At 46.1% G+C, this 21,310-nt stretch overlaps 5 non-coding genes across 5 annotated transcripts; all 5 read right to left on the minus strand.

Moving 5' to 3' along the window:
• Window positions 1-541: 541 nt before the first annotated feature.
• On the minus strand, window positions 542-657 carry LOC127980095 (U5 spliceosomal RNA). The gene has a single exon (XR_008159133.1). It is a non-coding gene; the product is annotated as a U5 spliceosomal RNA (small nuclear RNA).
• A 1,937-nt stretch (window positions 658-2,594) lies between these two features.
• On the minus strand, window positions 2,595-2,710 carry LOC127979981 (U5 spliceosomal RNA). Its single transcript, XR_008159024.1, has one exon. It is a non-coding gene; the product is annotated as a U5 spliceosomal RNA (small nuclear RNA).
• Window positions 2,711-4,637: 1,927 nt separating this feature from the next.
• On the minus strand, window positions 4,638-4,753 carry LOC127980097 (U5 spliceosomal RNA). Its single transcript, XR_008159135.1, has one exon. It is a non-coding gene; the product is annotated as a U5 spliceosomal RNA (small nuclear RNA).
• A 1,398-nt stretch (window positions 4,754-6,151) lies between these two features.
• LOC127979982 (U5 spliceosomal RNA) lies at window positions 6,152-6,267 on the minus strand. The gene has a single exon (XR_008159025.1). It is a non-coding gene; the product is annotated as a U5 spliceosomal RNA (small nuclear RNA).
• A 4,743-nt stretch (window positions 6,268-11,010) lies between these two features.
• Window positions 11,011-11,126, minus strand: LOC127980098 (U5 spliceosomal RNA). Its single transcript, XR_008159136.1, has one exon. It is a non-coding gene; the product is annotated as a U5 spliceosomal RNA (small nuclear RNA).
• Window positions 11,127-21,310: the final 10,184 nt, after the last annotated feature.

Consider the following 21,310-nt stretch of genomic DNA (forward strand, 5'->3'; position numbering starts at 1 on the left):
CAATTAAAAAAAAAAAAAAAAAAAAAGAGTCCAAACAATGACCCCTGCTACGGGTAGTGTTGCAAGTGTTATGCGACTTCAGCTAATGATGGGTCCATCCGAAATTATTCCATCCAAAAGTTTTGGGTGGAGGCACAGGTCACAGAGGGAGTTCTGCTTCGACGTCAGCCCGAGCCAAAGGACATGCGTTGGCCGGGAATCGAATCCGGGTCAACTGCTTGGAAGGCAGCTATGCTCACCACTATACCACCAACGCAGTCAGCAGTCAGCAACTTGCGCCGTCACTAAGAAGGCTCGAAGTGCACGAGTCGCCGATAGGGCTAGAGGAGCAGATGAGATCTTTGTTTGGACCCGTCACTAAAGAGAGCCTTCAAGAATTTGCATCCCGTCACGTACAAGAAAGCGCTGCCTTCCCATCCGGCTAAATAAACACGAAGTGGTCAAACGCAGAGAGTGCCTATTCAGACGACGACCAGTGGCAAGCCCTCTCGCAGCATGCTGTCGGAGGGTCAAACTGATTCTGCTCTTGACATTTCGATGTAGCTCTGCTGTGAGCAGAGCACCCAAAAATACAGGTCACTCTCAAAAGTTCCCCTCCACGGAAATCTTTAGTAAAAGGCGAAAGATTTATGCGACAATGAAGAGAAACTCGAGCTGTGTCTCCAAACCCTCGGGCCTGTGCGCTGCCTCTGTTAAACTACTACGCTCGCCAAGGGTCATCAAGGGTGACAATGCCTGCCCACATGTGTTTCGTCAGCACCCCCCCCCCCCCCCCCCCTACTCCAAAAGGGAGGAGTAAAACTCAAAAAAGTCCTCTCTGTCCACCAATAACCAAAAGCCCAATCAAGGCAATCTCTTTCTCATGCCTCTATCTGAAAAGTTGGATAAAATCTTATATGAAAAAAAAAGTCTTTTAAAGAAATCCCTTATTCCGAGGTCACCGTAGCCACCAGATCCAGTCTGTATCCGCTTCAGTCACTCGGATCCAGTCCGTATCCAGAGAAGATGGTGGATCAACACCTAGAAAGGACCTCTATGGCCCAGAAACACAGCGGAGACCGTGACAACTAGATGAGCCGCAGATACAAATCCCCTGTAAAGACCACCTGGACAAGACCACAGGAAACAGATGATTCTTCTGCACAGTCTGACATTCCTGCAGCCTGGAGCTGATCTGCTGGTTTCGTCTGACAAGGGGAGAACTGTCTCCCCGACTGAGCCTGGTTTCTCACCGGGTTTTTTCTCCATCCTTTCACCGATCGAGTTTTGGTTTCTTCCCTCTGTCGCTTCTGGCAGGCGGAGCTGGGGACACTTCATGTACAGCGATATCGTTGACTTGATTGCAAATTATTGCACAGATACTATTTAAACTGAACTTAGCTGAATGATGTCATCAAAGAGTTCAATAACGAAATGCCTTTAACTGTCATTTTGCTTTTTGACGCACTGTGTTCCTAATTAATGTTGTTCAGTTGCATTGACGCAATACTTTTTGTTTAAAGCGCAATTAAAAAAAAAAAAAAAAAAAAAAGAGTCCAAACAATGACCCCTGCTACGGGTAGTGTTCCAAGTGTTATGCGACTTCAGCTAATGATGGGTCCATCAGAAATTTTACGGTGCTAGGGCTGGGTCTGCGTCAGAAGAAGCCATGCATTGTTTAGTTATGTCAGTGCAGTGCCGTCAGTTAGGGGGGAAACGGCAGCATGCATGTCTCCTCGTTAGTATAGTGGACAGTATCTCCGCCTGTCACGCGGAAGACTGGGGTTCGATTCCCCGACGGGGAGAGCTGGTTCTTTTCGTCTTCCGAATGATCCATCCAAAATGTTTGGTTGGAGTGGCAGGTCACAGAAGGAGTTCTGCTTCGACGTCAGCCCGAGCCAAAGGACATGCGTTGGCCGGGAATCGAACCCGGGTCAACTGCTTGGAAGGCAGCTATGCTCACCACTATACCACCAACGCAGGCGGAAGTCAGTAGCTTTATTGACGCACTGTGTTCCTAATAAATGTTGTTCAGTTGCATTGACACAATACTTTTTGTTTAAAGCGCAATTAAAAAAAAAAAAAAAAAAAAAAAAAAAAGAGTCCAAACAATGACCCCTGCTACGGGTAGTGTTGCAAGTGTTATGCGACTTCAGCTAATGATGGGTCCATCCGAAATTATTCCATCCAAAAGTTTTGGGTGGAGGCACAGGTCACAGAGGGAGTTCTGCTTCGACGTCAGCCCGAGCCAAAGGACAAGCGTTGGCCGGGAATCGAATCCGGGTCAACTGCTTGGAAGGCAGCTATGCTCACCACTATACCACCAACGCAGTCAGCAGTCAGCAACTTGCGCCGTCACTAAGAAGGCTCGAAGTGCACGAGTCGCCGATAGGGCTAGAGGAGCAGATGAGATCTTTGTTTGGACCCGTCACTAAAGAGAGCCTTCAAGAATTTGCATCCCGTCACGTACAAGAAAGCGCTGCCTTCCCATCCGGCTAAATAAACACGAAGTGGTCAAACGCAGAGAGTGCCTATTCAGACGACGACCAGTGGCAAGCCCTCTCGCAGCATGCTGCCGGACGGTCAAACTGATTCTGCTCTTGACATTTCGATGTAGCTCTGCTGTGAGCAGAGCACCCAAAAATACAGGTCACTCTCAAAAGTTCCCCTCCACGGAAATCTTTAGTAAAAGGCGAAAGATTTATGCGACAATGAAGAGAAACTTGAGCTGTGTCTCCAAACCCTCGGGCCTGTGCGCTGCCTCTGTTAAACTACTACGCTCGCCAAGGGTCATCAAGGGTGACAATGCCTGCCCACATGTGTTTCGTCAGCACCCCCCCCCCCTACTCCAAAAGGGAGGAGTAAAACTCAAAAAAGTCCTCTCTGTCCACCAATAACCAAAAGCCCAATCAAGGCAATCTCTTTCTCATGCCTCTATCTGAAAAGTTGGATAAAATCTTATATGAAAAAAAAAGTCTTTTAAAGAAATCCCTTATTCCGAGTTCACCGTAGCCACCAGATCCAGTCTGTATCCGCTTCAGTCACCCGGATCCAGTCCGTATCCAGAGAAGATGGTGGATCAACACCTAGAAAGGACCTCTATGGCCCAGAAACACAGCGGAGACCGTGACAACTAGATGAGCCGCAGATACAAATCCCCTGTAAAGACCACCTGGACAAGTCCACAGGAAACAGATGATTCTTCTGCACAGTCTGACATTCCTGCAGCCTGGAGCTGATCTACTGGTTTCGTCTGACAAGGGGAGAACTGTCTCCCCGACTGAGCCTGGTTTCTCACCGGGTTTTTTCTCCATCCTTTCACCGATCGAGTTTTGGTTTCTTCCCTCTGTCGCTTCTGGCAGGCGGAGCTGGGGACACTTCATGTACAGCGATATCGTTGACTTGATTGCAAATTATTGCACAGATACTATTTAAACTGAACTTAGCTGAATGATGTCATCAAAGAGTTCAATAACGAAATGCCTTTAACTGTCATTTTGCTTTTTGACGCACTGTGTTCCTAATTAATGTTGTTCAGTTGCATTGACGCGATACTTTTTGTTTAAAGCGCAATTTAAAAAAAAAAAAAAAAAAAAGAGTCCAAACAATGACCCCTGCTACGGGTAGTGTTCCAAGTGTTATGCGACTTCAGCTAATGATGGGTCCATCAGAAATTTTACGGTGCTAGGGCTGGGTCTGCGTCAGAAGAAGCCATGCATTGTTTAGTTATGTCAGTGCAGTGCCGTCAGTTGGGGGGGAAACTGCAGCATGCACGGCTCCTCGTTAGTATAGTGGACAGTATCTCCGCCTGTCACGCGGAAGACCGGGGTTCGATTCCCCGACGGGGAGAGCTGGTTGTTTTCGTCTTCCGAATGATCCATCCAAAATGTTTGGTTGGAGTCGCAAGTCACAGAAGGAGTTCTGCTTCGACGTCAGCCCGAGCCAAAGGACATGCGTTGGCCGGGAATCGAACCCGGGTCAACTGCTTGGAAGGCAGCTATGCTCACCACTATACCACCAACGCAGGCGGAAGTCAGTAGCTTTATTGACGCACTGTGTTCCTAATAAATGTTGTTCAGTTGCATTGACACAATACTTTTTGTTTAAAGCGCAATTAAAAAAAAAAAAAAAAAAAAAAAAAAAGAGTCCAAACAATGACCCCTGCTACGGGTAGTGTTGCAAGTGTTATGCGACTTCAGCTAATGATGGGTCCATCCGAAATTATTCCATCCAAAAGTTTTGGGTGGAGGCACAGGTCGCAGAGGGAGTTCTGCTTCGACGTCAGCCCGAGCCAAAGGACATGCGTTGGCCGGGAATCGAATCCGGGTCAACTGCTTGGAAGGCAGCTATGCTCACCACTATACCACCAACGCAGTCAGCAGTCAGCAACTTGCGCCGTCACTAAGAAGGCTCGAAGTGCACGAGTCGCCGATAGGGCTAGAGGAGCAGATGAGATCTTTGTTTGGACCCGTCACTAAAGAGAGCCTTCAAGAATTTGCATCCCGTCACGTACAAGAAAGCGCTGCCTTCCCATCCGGCTAAATAAACACGAAGTGGTCAAACGCAGAGAGTGCCTATTCAGACGACGACCAGTGGCAAGCCCTCTCGCAGCATGCTGTCGGAGGGTCAAACTGATTCTGCTCTTGACATTTCGATGTAGCTCTGCTGTGAGCAGAGCACCCAAAAATACAGGTCACTCTCAAAAGTTCCCCTCCACGGAAATCTTTAGTAAAAGGCGAAAGATTTATGCGACAATGAAGAGAAACTCGAGCTGTGTCTCCAAACCCTCGGGCCTGTGCGCTGCCTCTGTTAAACTACTACGCTCGCCAAGGGTCATCAAGGGTGACAATGCCTGCCCACATGTGTTTCGTCAGCACCCCCCCCCCCCCTACTCCAAAAGGGAGGAGTAAAACTCAAAAAAGTCCTCTCTGTCCACCAATAACCAAAAGCCCAATCAAGGCAATCTCTTTCTCATGCCTCTATCTGAAAAGTTGGATAAAATCTTATATGAAAAAAAAGGCTTTTAAAGAAATCCCTTATTCCGAGGTCACCGTAGCCACCAGATCCAGTCTGTATCCGCTTCAGTCACTCGGATCCAGTCCGTATCCAGAGAAGATGGTGGATCAACACCTAGAAAGGACCTCTATGGCCCAGAAACACAGCGGAGACCGTGACAACTAGATGAGCCGCAGATACAAATCCCCTGTAAAGACCACCTGGACAAGACCACAGGAAACAGATGATTCTTCTGCACAGTCTGACATTCCTGCAGCCTGGAGCTGATCTACTGGTTTCGTCTGACAAGGGGAGAACTGTCTCCCCGACTGAGCCTGGTTTCTCACCGGGTTTTTTCTCCATCCTTTCACCGATCGAGTTTTGGTTTCTTCCCTCTGTCGCTTCTGGCAGGCGGAGCTGGGGACACTTCATGTACAGCGATATCGTTGACTTGATTGCAAATTATTGCACAGATACTATTTAAACTGAACTTAGCTGAATGATGTCATCAAAGAGTTCAATAACGAAATGCCTTTAACTGTCATTTTGCTTTTTGACGCACTGTGTTCCTAATTAATGTTGTTCAGTTGCATTGACGCAATACTTTTTGTTTAAAGCGCAATTTAAAAAAAAAAGAAAAAAAAAGAGTCCAAACAATGACCCCTGCTACGGGTAGTGTTCCAAGTGTTATGCGACTTCAGCTAATGATGGGTCCATCAGAAATTTTACGGTGCTAGGGCTGGGTCTGCGTCAGAAGAAGCCATGCATTGTTTAGTTATGTCAGTGCAGTGCCGTCAGTTGGGGGGGAAACGGCAGCATGCACGTCTCCTCGTTAGTATAGTGGACAGTATCTCCGCCTGTCACGCAGAAGACCGGGGTTCGATTCCCCGACGGGGAGAGCTGGTTCTTTTCGTCTTCCGAATGATCCATCCAAAATGTTTGGTTGGAGTGGCAGGTCACAGAAGGAGTTCTGCTTCGACGTCAGCCCGAGCCAAAGGACATGCGTTGGCCGGGAATCGAACCCGGGTCAACTGCTTGGAAGGCAGCTATGCTCACCACTATACCACCAACGCAGGCAGAAGTCAGTAGCTTTATTGACGCACGACGACCAGTGGCAAGCCCTCTCGCAGCATGCTGCCGGACGGTCAAACTGATTCTGCTCTTGACATTTCGATGTAGCTCTGCTGTGAGCAGAGCACCCAAAAATACAGGTCACTCTCAAAAGTTCCCCTCCACGGAAATCTTTAGTAAAAGGCGAAAGATTTATGCGACAATGAAGAGAAACTTGAGCTGTGTCTCCAAACCCTCGGGCCTGTGCGCTGCCTCTGTTAAACTACTACGCTCGCCAAGGGTCATCAAGGGTGACAATGCCTGCCCACATGTGTTTCGTCAGCACCCCCCCCCCTACTCCAAAAGGGAGGAGTAAAACTCAAAAAAGTCCTCTCTGTCCACCAATAACCAAAAGCCCAATCAAGGCAATCTCTTTCTCATGCCTCTATCTGAAAAGTTGGATAAAATCTTATATGAAAAAAAAAGTCTTTTAAAGAAATCCCTTATTCCGAGTTCACCGTAGCCACCAGATCCAGTCTGTATCCGCTTCAGTCACCCGGATCCAGTCCGTATCCAGAGAAGATGGTGGATCAACACCTAGAAAGGACCTCTATGGCCCAGAAACACAGCGGAGACCGTGACAACTAGATGAGCCGCAGATACAAATCCCCTGTAAAGACCACCTGGACAAGTCCACAGGAAACAGATGATTCTTCTGCACAGTCTGACATTCCTGCAGCCTGGAGCTGATCTACTGGTTTCGTCTGACAAGGGGAGAACTGTCTCCCCGACTGAGCCTGGTTTCTCACCGGGTTTTTTCTCCATCCTTTCACCGATCGAGTTTTGGTTTCTTCCCTCTGTCGCTTCTGGCAGGCGGAGCTGGGGACACTTCATGTACAGCGATATCGTTGACTTGATTGCAAATTATTGCACAGATACTATTTAAACTGAACTTAGCTGAATGATGTCATCAAAGAGTTAAATAACGAAATGCCTTTAACTGTCATTTTGCTTTTTGACGCACTGTGTTCCTAATTAATGTTGTTCAGTTGCATTGACGCGATACTTTTTGTTTAAAGCGCAATTTAAAAAAAAAAAAAAAAAAAAGAGTCCAAACAATGACCCCTGCTACGGGTAGTGTTCCAAGTGTTATGCGACTTCAGCTAATGATGGGTCCATCAGAAATTTTACGGTGCTAGGGCTGGGTCTGCGTCAGAAGAAGCCATGCATTGTTTAGTTATGTCAGTGCAGTGCCGTCAGTTGGGGGGGAAACTGCAGCATGCACGGCTCCTCGTTAGTATAGTGGACAGTATCTCCGCCTGTCACGCGGAAGACCGGGGTTCGATTCCCCGACGGGGAGAGCTGGTTCTTTTCGTCTTCCGAATGATCCATCCAAAATGTTTGGTTGGAGTCGCAGGTCACAGAAGGAGTTCTGCTTCGACGTCAGCCCGAGCCAAAGGACATGCGTTGGCCGGGAATCGAACCCGGGTCAACTGCTTGGAAGGCAGCTATGCTCACCACTATACCACCAACGCAGGCGGAAGTCAGTAGCTTTATTGACGCACTGTGTTCCTAATAAATGTTGTTCAGTTGCATTGACACAATACTTTTTGTTTAAAGCGCAATTAAAAAAAAAAAAAAAAAAAAAAAAAAGAGTCCAAACAATGACCCCTGCTACGGGTAGTGTTGCAAGTGTTATGCGACTTCAGCTAATGATGGGTCCATCCGAAATTATTCCATCCAAAAGTTTTGGGTGGAGGCACAGGTCACAGAGGGAGTTCTGCTTCGACGTCAGCCCGAGCCAAAGGACATGCGTTGGCCGGGAATCGAATCCGGGTCAACTGCTTGGAAGGCAGCTATGCTCACCACTATACCACCAACGCAGTCAGCAGTCAGCAACTTGTGCCGTCACTAAGAAGGCTCGAAGTGCACGAGTCGCCGATAGGGCTAGAGGAGCAGACGAGATCTTTGTTTGGACCCGTCACTAAAGAGAGCCTTCAAGAATTTGCATCCCGTCACGTACAAGAAAGCGCTGCCTTCCCATCCGGCTAAATAAACACGAAGTGGTCAAACGCAGAGAGTGCCTATAATAACCAAAAGCCCAATCAAGGCAATCTCTTTCTCATGCCTCTATCTGAAAAGTTGGATAAAATCTTATATGAAAAAAAAAGTCTTTTAAAGAAATCCCTTATTCCGAGTTCACCGTAGCCACCAGATCCAGTCTGTATCCGCTTCAGTCACCCGGATCCAGTCCGTATCCAGAGAAGATGGTGGATCAACACCTAGAAAGGACCTCTATGGCCCAGAAACACAGCGGAGACCGTGACAACTAGATGAGCCGCAGATACAAATCCCCTGTAAAGACCACCTGGACAAGTCCACAGGAAACAGATGATTCTTCTGCACAGTCTGACATTCCTGCAGCCTGGAGCTGATCTACTGGTTTCGTCTGACAAGGGGAGAACTGTCTCCCCGACTGAGCCTGGTTTCTCACCGGGTTTTTTCTCCATCCTTTCACCGATCGAGTTTTGGTTTCTTCCCTCTGTCGCTTCTGGCAGGCGGAGCTGGGGACACTTCATGTACAGCGATATCGTTGACTTGATTGCAAATTATTGCACAGATACTATTTAAACTGAACTTAGCTGAATGATGTCATCAAAGAGTTCAATAACGAAATGCCTTTAACTGTCATTTTGCTTTTTGACGCACTGTGTTCCTAATTAATGTTGTTCAGTTGCATTGACGCGATACTTTTTGTTTAAAGCGCAATTTAAAAAAAAAAAAAAAAAAAAAAAGAGTCCAAACAATGACCCCTGCTACGGGTAGTGTTCCAAGTGTTATGCGACTTCAGCTAATGATGGGTCCATCAGAAATTTTACGGTGCTAGGGCTGGGTCTGCGTCAGAAGAAGCCATGCATTGTTTAGTTATGTCAGTGCAGTGCCGTCAGTTGGGGGGGAAACGGCAGCATGCACGGCTCCTCGTTAGTATAGTGGACAGTATCTCCGCCTGTCACGCGGAAGACCGGGGTTCGATTCCCCGACGGGGAGAGCTGGTTCTTTTCGTCTTCCGAATGATCCATCCAAAATGTTTGGTTGGAGTCGCAGGTCACAGAAGGAGTTCTGCTTCGACGTCAGCCCGAGCCAAAGGACATGCGTTGGCCGGGAATCGAACCCGGGTCAACTGCTTGGAAGGCAGCTATGCTCACCACTATACCACCAACGCAGGCTGAAGTCAGTAGCTTTATTGACGCACTGTGTTCCTAATAAATGTTGTTCAGTTGCATTGACGCGATACTTTTTGTTTAAAGCGCAATTTAAAAAAAAAAAAAAAAAAAAAAAGAGTCCAAACAATGACCCCTGCTACGGGTAGTGTTGCAAGTGTTATGCGACTTCAGCTAATGATGGGTCCATCCGAAATTATTCCATCCAAAAGTTTTGGGTGGAGGCACAGGTCACAGAGGGAGTTCTGCTTCGACGTCAGCCCGAGCCAAAGGACATGCGTTGGCCGGGAATCGAATCCGGGTCAACTGCTTGGAAGGCAGCTATGCTCACCACTATACCACCAACGCAGTCAGCAGTCAGCAACTTGCGCCGTCACTAAGAAGGCTCGAAGTGCACGAGTCGCCGATAGGGCTAGAGGAGCAGATGAGATCTTTGTTTGGACCCGTCACTAAAGAGAGCCTTCAAGAATTTGCATCCCGTCACGTACAAGAAAGCGCTGCCTTCCCATCCGGCTAAATAAACACGAAGTGGTCAAACGCAGAGAGTGCCTATAATAACCAAAAGCCCAATCAAGGCAATCTCTTTCTCATGCCTCTATCTGAAAGGTTGGATAAAATCTTATATGAAAAAAAAAGTCTTTTAAAGAAATCCCTTATTCCGAGGTCACCGTAGACACCAGATCCAGTCTGTATCCGCTTCAGTCACCCGGATCCAGTCCGTATCCAGAGAAGATGGTGGATCAACACCTAGAAAGGACCTCTATGGCCCAGAAACACAGCGGAGACCGTGACAACTAGATGAGCCGCAGATACAAATCCCCTGTAAAGACCACCTGGACAAGACCACAGGAAACAGATGATTCTTCTGCACAGTCTGACATTCCTGCAGCCTGGAGCTAATCTACCTGTTTCGTCTGACAAGGGGAGAACTGTCTCCCCGACTGAGCCTGGTTTCTCACCGGGTTTTTTCTCCATCCTTTCACCGATCGAGTTTTGGTTTCTTGCCTCTGTCGCTTCTGGCAGGCGGAGCTGGGGACACTTCATGTACAGCGATATCGTTGACTTGATTGCAAATTATTGCACAGATACTATTTAAACTGAACTTAGCTGAATGATGTCATCAAAGAGTTCAATAACGAAATGCCTTTAACTGTCATTTTGCTTTTTGACGCACTGTGTTCCTAATAAATGTTGTTCAGTTGCATTAACACAATACTTTTTGTTTAAAGCGCAATAAAAAAAAAAAAAAAAAGTCCAAACAATGACCCCTGCTACGGGTAGTGTTGCAAGTGTTATGCGACTTCAGCTAATGATGGGTCCATCCGAAATTATTCCATCCAAAAGTTTTGGGTGGAGGCACAGGTCACAGAGGGAGTTCTGCTTCGACGTCAGCCCGAGCCAAAGGACATGCGTTGGCCGGGAATCGAATCCGGGTCAACTGCTTGGAAGGCAGCTATGCTCACCACTATACCACCAACGCAGTCAGCAGTCAGCAACTTGCGCCGTCACTAAGAAGGCTCGAAGTGCACGAGTCGCCGATAGGGCTAGAGGAGCAGATGAGATCTTTGTTTAGACCCGTCACTAAAGAGAGCCTTCAAGAATTTGCATCCCGTCACGTACAAGAAAGCGCTGCCTTCCCATCCGGCTAAATAAACACGAAGTGGTCAAACGCAGAGAGTGCCTATTCAGACGACGACCAGTGGCAAGCCCTCTCGCAGCATGCTGCCGGACGGTCAAACTGATTCTGCTCTTGACATTTCGATGTAGCTCTGCTGTGAGCAGAGCACCCAAAAATACAGGTCACTCTCAAAAGTTCCCCTCCACGGAAATCTTTAGTAAAAGGCGAAAGATTTATGCGACAATGAAGAGAAACTCGAGCTGTGTCTCCAAACCCTCGGGCCTGTGCGCTGCCTCTGTTAAACTACTACGCTCGCCAAGGGTCATCAAGGGTGACAATGCCTGCCCACATGTGTTTCGTCAGCACCCCCCCCCCCCCCCCCTACTCCAAAAGGGAGGAGTAAAACTCAAAAAAGTCCTCTCGGTCCACCAATAACCAAAAGCCCAATCAAGGCAATCTCTTTCTCATGCCTCTATCTGAAAAGTTGGATAAAATCTTATATGAAAAATAAGTCTTCCGAATGATCCATCCAAAATGTTTGGTTGGAGTCGCAGGTCACAGAAGGAGTTCTGCTTCGACGTCAGCCCGAGCCAAAGGACATGCGTTGGCCGGGAATCGAACACGGGTCAACTGCTTGGAAGGCAGCTATGCTCACCACTATACCACCAACGCAGGCGGATGTCAGTAGCTTTATTGACGCACTGTGTTCCTAATAAATGTTGTTCAGTTGCATTGACACAATACTTTTTGTTTAAAGCGCAATTAAAAAAAAAAAAAAAAAAAAAGAGTCCAAACAATGACCCCTGCTACAGGTAGTGTTGCAAGTGTTATGCGACTTCAGCTAATGATGGGTCCATCCGAAATTATTCCATCCAAAAGTTTTGGGTGGAGGCACAGGTCACAGAGGGAGTTCTGCTTTGACGTCAGCCCGAGCCAAAGGACATGCGCACTGTTCTCTCCAACTGCTTGGAAGGCAGCTATGCACCCCACTATACCACCAACGCAGTCAGCAACTTGCAACTAGCAACTAGTGTTCCTAATAAATGTTGTTCAGTTGCATTAACACAATACTTTTTGTTTAAAGCGCAATAAAAAAAAAAAAAAAAAGTCCAAACAATGACCCCTGCTACGGGTAGTGTTGCAAGTGTTATGCGACTTCAGCTAATGATGGGTCCATCCGAAATTATTCCATCCAAAAGTTTTGGGTGGAGGCACAGGTCACAGAGGGAGTTCTGCTTCGACGTCAGCCCGAGCCAAAGGACATGCGTTGGCCGGGAATCGAATCCGGGTCAACTGCTTGGAAGGCAGCTATGCTCACCACTATACCACCAACGCAGTCAGCAGTCAGCAACTTGCGCCGTCACTAAGAAGGCTCGAAGTGCACGAGTCGCCGATAGGGCTAGAGGAGCAGATGAGATCTTTGTTTAAGATCTTTGTTTAAGTCATTTTGCTTTTTGACGCACTGTGTTCCTAATAAATGTTGTTCAGTTGCATTAACACAATACTTTTTGTTTAAAGCGCAATAAAAAAAAAAAAAAAAAGTCCAAACAATGACCCCTGCTACGGGTAGTGTTGCAAGTGTTATGCGACTTCAGCTAATGATGGGTCCATCCGAAATTATTCCATCCAAAAGTTTTGGGTGGAGGCACAGGTCACAGAGGGAGTTCTGCTTCGACGTCAGCCCGAGCCAAAGGACATGCGTTGGCCGGGAATCGAATCCGGGTCAACTGCTTGGAAGGCAGCTATGCTCACCACTATACCACCAACGCAGGCTGAAGTCAGTAGCTTTCTTGACGCACTGTGTTCCTAATAAATGTTGTTCAGTTGCATTGACACAATAATTTTTGTTTAAAGCGCAATTAAAAAAAAAAAAAAAAAAAAAAAAAAAAAAGAGTCCAAACAATGACCCCTGCTACGGGTAGTGTTGCAAGTGTTATGCGACTTCAGCTAATGATGGGTCCATCCGAAATTATTCCATCCAAAAGTTTTGGGTGGAGGCACAGGTCACAGAGGGAGTTCTGCTTCGACGTCAGCCCGAGCCAAAGGACATGCGCACTGCTCTCTCCAACTGCTTGGAAGGCAGCTATGCTCACCACTATACCACCAACGCAGTCAGCAACTTGCGCCGTCACTAAGAAGGCTCGAAGTGCACGAGTCGCCGATAGGGCTAGAGGAGCAGATGAGATCTTTGTTTGGACCCGTCACTAAAGAGAGCCTTCAAGAATTTGCATCCCGTCACGTACAAGAAAGCGCTGCCTTCCCATCTGGCTAAATAAACAAGAAGTGGTCAAACGCAGAGAGTGCCTATAATAACCAAAAGCCCAATCAAGGCAATCTCTTTCTCATGCCTCTATCTGAAAAGTTGGATAAAATCTTATATGAAAAAAAAAAGTCTTTTAAAGAAATCCCTTATTCCGAGTTCACCGTAGCCACCAGATCCAGTCTGTATCCGCTTCAGTCACCCGGATCCAGTCCGTATCCAGAGAAGATGGTGGATCAACACCTAGAAAGGACCTCTATGGCCCAGAAACACAGCGGAGACCGTGACAACTAGATGAGCCGCAGATACAAATCCCCTGTAAAGACCACCTGGACAAGTCCACAGGAAACAGATGATTCTTCTGCACAGTCTGACATTCCTGCAGCCTGGAGCTGATCTACTGGTTTCGTCTGACAAGGGGAGAACTGTCTCCCCGACTGAGCCTGGTTTCTCACCGGGTTTTTTCTCCATCCTTTCACCGATCGAGTTTTGGTTTCTTCCCTCTGTCGCTTCTGGCAGGCGGAGCTGGGGACACTTCATGTACAGCGATATCGTTGACTTGATTGCAAATTATTGCACAGATACTATTTAAACTGAACTTAGCTGAATGATGTCATCAAAGAGTTCAATAACGAAATGCCTTTAACTGTCATTTTGCTTTTTGACGCACTGTGTTCCTAATTAATGTTGTTCAGTTGCATTGACGCGATACTTTTTGTTTAAAGCGCAATTTAAAAAAAAAAAAAAAAAAAAGTCCAAACAATGACCCCTGCTACGGGTAGTGTTCCAAGTGTTATGCGACTTCAGCTAATGATGGGTCCATCAGAAATTTTACGGTGCTAGGGCTGGGTCTGCGTCAGAAGAAGCCATGCATTGTTTAGTTATGTCAGTGCAGTGCCGTCAGTTGGGGGGGAAACGGCAGCATGCACGGCTCCTCGTTAGTATAGTGGACAGTATCTCCGCCTGTCACGCGGAAGACCGGGGTTCGATTCCCCGACGGGGAGAGCTGGTTCTTTTCGTCTTCCGAATGATCCATCCAAAATGTTTGGTTGGAGTCGCAGGTCACAGAAGGAGTTCTGCTTCGACGTCAGCCCGAGCCAAAGGACATGCGTTGGCCGGTAATCGAACCCGGGTCAACTGCTTGGAAGGCAGCTATGCTCACCACTATACCACCAACGCAGGCGGAAGTCAGTAGCTTTATTGACGCACTGTGTTCCTAATAAATGTTGTTCAGTTGCATTGACACAATACTTTTTGTTTAAAGCGCAATTAAAAAAAAAAAAAAAAAAAAAAAAAAGAGTCCAAACAATGACCCCTGCTACGGGTAGTGTTGCAAGTGTTATGCGACTTCAGCTAATGATGGGTCCATCCGAAATTATTCCATCCAAAAGTTTTGGGTGGAGGCACAGGTCACAGAGGGAGTTCTGCTTCGACGTCAGCCCGAGCCAAAGGACATGCGTTGGCCGGGAATCGAATCCGGGTCAACTGCTTGGAAGGCAGCTATGCTCACCACTATACCACCAACGCAGTCAGCAGTCAGCAACTTGCGCCGTCACTAAGAAGGCTCGAAGTGCACGAGTCGCCGATAGGGCTAGAGGAGCAGATGAGATCTTTGTTTGGACCCGTCACTAAAGAGAGCCTTCAAGAATTTGCATCCCGTCACGTACAAGAAAGCGCTGCCTTCCCATCCGGCTAAATAAACACGAAGTGGTCAAACGCAGAGAGTGCCTATAATAACCAAAAGCCCAATCAAGGCAATCTCTTTCTCATGCCTCTATCTGAAAAGTTGGATAAAATCTTATATGAAAAAAAAAGTCTTTTAAAGAAATCCCTTATTCCGAGGTCACCGTAGCCACCAGATCCAGTCTGTATCCGCTTCAGTCACCCGGATCCAGTCCGTATCCAGAGAAGATGGTGGATCAACACCTAGAAAGGACCTCTATGGCCCAGAAACACAGCGGAGACCGTGACAACTAGATGAGCCGCAGATACAAATCCCCTGTAAAGACCACCTGGACAAGACCACAGGAAACAGATGATTCTTCTGCACAGTCTGACATTCCTGCAGCCTGGAGCTAATCTACCTGTTTCGTCTGACAAGGGGAGAACTGTCTCCCCGACTGAGCCTGGTTTCTCACCGGGTTTTTTCTCCATCCTTTCACCGATCGAGTTTTGGTTTCTTGCCTCTGTCGCTTCTGGCAGGCGGAGCTGGGGACACTTCATGTACAGCGATATCGTTGACTTGATTGCAAATTATTGCACAGATACTATTTAAACTGAACTTAGCTGAATGATGTCATCAAAGAGTTCAATAACGAAATGCCTTTAACTGTCATTTTGCTTTTTGACGCACTGTGTTCCTAATAAATGTTGTTCAGTTGCATTGACACAATACTTTTTGTTTAAAGCGCAATTAAAAAAAAAAAAAAAAAAAAAAAAAGAGTCCAAACAATGACCCCTGCTACGGGTAGTGTTGCAAGTGTTATGCGACTTCAGCTAATGATGGGTCCATCCGAAATTATTCCATCCAAAAGTTTTGGGTGGAGGCACAGGTCACAGAGGGAGTTCTGCTTCGACGTCAGCCCGAGCCAAAGGACATGCGTTGGCCGGGAATCGAATCCGGGTCAACTGCTTGGAAGGCAGCTATGCTCACCACTATACCACTAACGCAGTCAGCAGTCAGCAACTTGCGCCGTCACTAAGAAGGCTCGAAGTGCACGAGTCGCCGATAGGGCTAGAGGAGCAGATGAGATCTTTGTTTGGACCCGTCACTAAAGAGAGCCTTCAAGAATTTGCATCCCGTCACGTACAAGAAAGCGCTGCCTTCCCATCCGGCTAAATAAACACGAAGTGGTCAAACGCAGAGAGTGCCTATTCAGACGATGACCAGTGGCAAGCCCTCTCGCAGCATGCTGTCAGACGGTCAAACTGATTCTGCTCTTGACATTTCGATGTAGCTCTGCTGTGAGCAGAGCACCCAAAAATACAGGTCACTCGCTGTTTTTAGTTAAGACTCTCAATGTTTTATTTATAAAAAAAGTAGTTATTATTACTTTATTTTAGAAAATATAAATTTATTTCTTGGTAAATGCAGTTTTCCATATCTCCACAACAATTTGGTAACGATTTTTACATTTAAAATGTGTGTGTGTTATTATGTGTTGTTATCAAATATAAATGTAAATAGTTTAATCGTTATTTTCATTCAAAGGGCCCAGAAACCATGACTTCTAAGACAATACACACATCATTGTTGACAGTAGCATAGCTTAATTAGCTGACGGTCGATAACTTTAACTTATCTGATCATTTATCATGAACTGTATGCTAGCTAGCTATACTGACACGATTCATTTTCCAAAAATACACACTGTATATGAACAAATAATGACCAGTTTTCAATGAATGAAGTAACAGCCTTACCTTTAACAAAGATGACAATAACAATGACCGGCGATTGGTCAAAAGGAGGCCACGGGAGAGAAACGCGATTGGAGGAAAGTAAGCAACGGAAGAGAAACGCGATTGGAGGAAAGTAAGCCCCAGAAGAGAAACGCGATTGATCAAAAGTAAGCCACAGGCGAAACGCGATTGGTCAAAAGTAAGCCACAGGTGAAATGCGATTGGTCAAAAGTAAGCCACAGGTGAAATGCGATTGGTTCATGTGGGCTTACTTTTGGCTTACTTCGCCTCAGTGGGTGGAAAGCAGTAGTTGGCTTACTTTTGACAAATCGCGTTTCGCTTGTGGCTTACTTTTGACAAATCGCGTTTCGCCTGTGGCTTACTTTTGACAAATCGCGTTTCGCCTGTGGCTTACTTTTGACAAATCGCGTTTTGCCTGTGGCTTACTTTTGATCAATCGAGTTTCTCTTCCGGGGCTTACTTTCCTCCAATCGCGTTTCTCTCCCGTGGCCTCCTTTTGACCAATCGCCGGTCGTTGTCATTGTCATCTTTGTTAAAGGTAAGGCTATTACTTCATTCATTGAAAACTGGTCATTATTGGTTAATATACAGTGTGTATTTTTTGAAAACGAATCGTGTCAGTATAGCTAGCTAGCATACAGTTCATGCTTTCTTCAGTACCTGTGAACCTGTAACTTTTCACATGATAAATGATCAGATAAGTTAAAGTTATCGACCGTCAGCTAATTAAGCTATGCTACTGTCAACAATGATGTGTGTATTGTCTAAGAAGTCATGGTTTCTGGGTCCTATGAATGAAAATAACGATTAAACTATTTACATTTATATTTGGTTATAACACATAATAACACACACACATTTTGATTGTAAAAATCGTTACCAAATTGTTGTGGAGATATGGAAAAATGCATTTACCAAGAAATACATTTATATTTTCTAAAATTATATAATAATGACTTTTTTATAAATAAAACATTGAGAGTCTTAACTAAAAACAAACAAAAAAGGCCAAATGTATCCATATGAGCAAAAGTATATGGGAATAGTGCTCATTTTAATTTGGGTAGACCAGAAAGTTAAAAACACTTAAAAAGATTTTAAGAGGTAAAAGCACCTGGTGTAACCCTGGGGTAAGATGACCACTTTTGAAGTATTATATATTTAATGTAATATTTTATAGCCTGGTGTGTGTAGTCATGGTTTAAGATGAAAGCATTGGAAATAAAAGGAAATTTCAGACTTCATACTGACATTACATATTTTATATGTCAGGGATTCCTGTCCTTTGTAGAAAACTCATCTTCAGGACAGTTTATGTCATGGCCAAGTTTATTACCACAGTAATATAGTTTATGCGTAGCTTGTTAAATTATTGTTACACACTTAACATACAGGTGTCTTTCAGATTGCAAAAGATAGTAGTCTTTTTCTGATTTTCATTTCAGAAAATGTATGCATATCCCTCTTTTCAACGGCAATCGGCAACATCAAGCCGACTCCTCATGGCGCCTTCGGCGGAGGCGGAACAGTGGAACAGTGGAGACCCCAGTGACCCCAGTGACCAGTTTTTAGTACTGGCTCACTGCAAACTTCAGTTTGGGAAGTACCAGGGCCAGAGATTTAGATGGCTCCTGGAAAACTCTCTGGGGTATGCCGTGTATTTGGTGCTCAGCATTTCCACTGAGACAGCGCAGACAACACCCCTGTCACAAAATAAACAACTGTTCCTACAGTACACTTCTCAAATTAGAGAGATGGCAGAAGAAGTGGAAAAGTATCAGAGGAAGCAGGAAATGCAGGCAGAAGCCCGGGCAACTGGAGACCAGGGCTGCTTGATGGTGGAGTTTGGTGACTTCCAGGGCCGCTCCATGAAAGATGTTTATGAGGACCAGAGCAAGGAGGCTCAAGCCCTCATCAGGTACCTCATTAAGGCAGATGCCAGGCCCAAAACCAACATGGCCATTTTCAAGACATATGTCCTGAAAAGACGGGCTTCTGCTGTGGTCACCAGCGTACGTCAGCCTGCACCTCACGCTGCAACCTCCAGTGCTTCTGCAACCACTGCACCTCCACCTGCACCTATCCAAACTGGTGTACAGAAGACCGCAACTGTGAAAGCGCTGTTGGCGCGTGGCAAAAATTTGTCTCCTTCACAGCTGGCGAAAAAACTCACGTCACCAGCTAAACCCTGTGAGTAGGAGTGTGAATATAGAATTTTACCTACAGCATTTCTTCATATATTAATTTATCATTATGGCAAACTTGTCAACTTGCTGTTTCCAGATCCATTATTGCAGTCCACTTTACCTCCTCCAGCAGCAGAACCCCCAGCCAAACATTTGACCCCGATACAGCTTTTCGCTACTGGTAAGTAAGCACCATCTTACATATGTTTGTCTCTGTGTATTGTTCACAATGATAGTTTTAACATTTGTGCTCCAGGCAAGTCCGTTCCCACTGCTGAAGATGACGATGAGGAGCTGGTATTTGCTGCATCACAATGTGAAGCACAGCTAAATACAGGTGTGGCATATGACACAAATGCAAATATTACAAGAATGTTTTGTAAAACACAATGAGAAGCGTTATTTCTTGGGGGAAAATAATCAACATTTTAAAATATTTTTTGTTTACAATACAGAATTATGTCATGTCATGCCTCAAGCGGGATGCTTTCTTGAGTGCACTTCTTCAAAACCGTAAGGATGTCCAAAGGTGTCAGTGTATTTATTTGCGTTTCCGAACTTATCCGTTGTTAGATAATCACTAGATAACTTTTTCACACCGCTTGCTCTTCTCACTCACTCTTCATCTCCCCCTGAGCAGACAGGATGGTGGAGATTCATTGTTCTAATGTTAACAGTTTTTCCTTACTCTATCTGTGTGTATGCTTCATGTCCGTGGGCTTCGTTGCTTTACACTTAATTCATCACACCACATTTTCCTTCCTCCATTCCATCTGATCCTCATTCTCAGTCAGCTGCACTGATTCCATTCTCCTTAAATTAATAAAGTGTATGCTGGGTTATGTGCTTCCTTAACACTAGTACCACTTTCTTCACTCTCGTTCCTAAAAATAACATAATAATTATGAATACTTGTCCAAAAATTGTGCTTTGCAGGCTATTTGTGCGCTGCATTTATGGCATATTACTATCAAATGCAACAGTCATCCTTATTGTTTTTTTTACTATTCACTCAGAGGACTGTGCTGCTCCATCTCCATCAGTGGAAACTGCCAAGGCACCAGCTCCTTCACATCACCGGCCACCAGCTGAGCTTCCAAGTCACTGGAAAGATCAACTTCCACCTTTCCAGCATGAGTGGATCCGGAACACACTGTTTAAGGCCAACCCACGAACCGGCAAGCCAGAACTAGTGTCCCAGCTGAAACTTTGGTGGTATCCTCCTCAGCCCCCTTTAATAAACACTCAGCCCCCTGCCTCACCTGACCTCTTCTTCTGTCGGCCCCTTTTCTTATGGATGCCGCTGAAGATGTGGTTATTTCCTCTCGTCTGTGTTCGCCCAGACTGTGGTAGGCACAGACTAACTGCGGCAGGAATTTACCGTACCGTGCGTAAGGTCTTGGACATCGACGGGTGGTATGACCTTGCCACTGAGTATCTGGAGTGCAAACGCTGCAAAAAGAAATATCCTGCCTGGTCCAAGGACATCCTAGGACAGCTGGATATGGGCCACCGCAGTCAGTTTCCAGCTTTGCTGACATACAGGTAATTCATAATGACAATCATTCATTATTAGGTGCTTTTATGTGGGTTATTTTTTACCAGCTAAAGAATTTGCATGATTATACTGTTGTTTCCTTAGATACTCATGTGACAACCGGGTGCTGAGGATGATGAGGGAGAGGACACTGGGCAACAGTGTGACTCAGCTTTACAGGAAGCTGATGGAACAGCACAGTGAGGCATGGACACAGCGTGTCTTGCAGTACCTGACTGCCTGTGAACCATTCACAAGGTCCTCCCTTGTGCAGCCTCCTGTGTTTGCTGATCCTCCACTTTTACCTGCTTTGCCTAAACCTAAGTGGCTGTTAGCCGTGTATGCAAGGGATGTTCTGGGGCGACTGCACGAGGTCAAGGCCAAATTAACATCTGTCTTTGGCTGTGTTCTCAAGATGGATTCGACAAAAAAGGTATCAAAGCCCTGTTTATATCCAGAAATTTGCCAGATATGGATATGGCACGGATATGGCACAGATATGGCACATTTTTTTTACTCTTTTATTTTTCCCAATAGGTCACAAAGAAACTTGCCGGTGCTGCTTCAGGAACAGCTGCCTGGTGCACAAATGTCAGAAACGAACACGGCCAGGTCCTTGTCTCTGTGCTGACAGCTGCCGAGGGACATGGACTGGACTCCATGGCAGCTGGTCTGATGAAACGCTACCGAGAGGCAGGAGAGGCAGCCCCAAAAGTGATGTACGTGGACAGGGACTGCTGCAGTCAGTACGGCCAATCGCGGGTGAAGATCATGTTTTTGGAGTGGGATGAGCTTGTAGTGCGCCTCGACATCTGGCACTTCATGCGGCGATTTGCTGCAGGTGTCACGACAGAGGCTCATCCGCTCTATGGGATCTTCATGGCACGTCTGTCCACGTGCATCTTTCAGTGGGATCCAGAGGATGTGGCTGCTCTTCGCTCCGCAAAAGAGGGTGACCTGGCGGCAAAGAAGACTGGCCACATCTCAGAAAAGGCGGTCAGTGCTCGCATCAGTGCACCGGCAGTGCAGTTGGCACTGCAC

This window comes from Carassius gibelio, chromosome B19 (genome assembly GCF_023724105.1).
Source record: "Carassius gibelio isolate Cgi1373 ecotype wild population from Czech Republic chromosome B19, carGib1.2-hapl.c, whole genome shotgun sequence".
NCBI lineage: Eukaryota > Metazoa > Chordata > Actinopteri > Cypriniformes > Cyprinidae > Carassius > Carassius gibelio.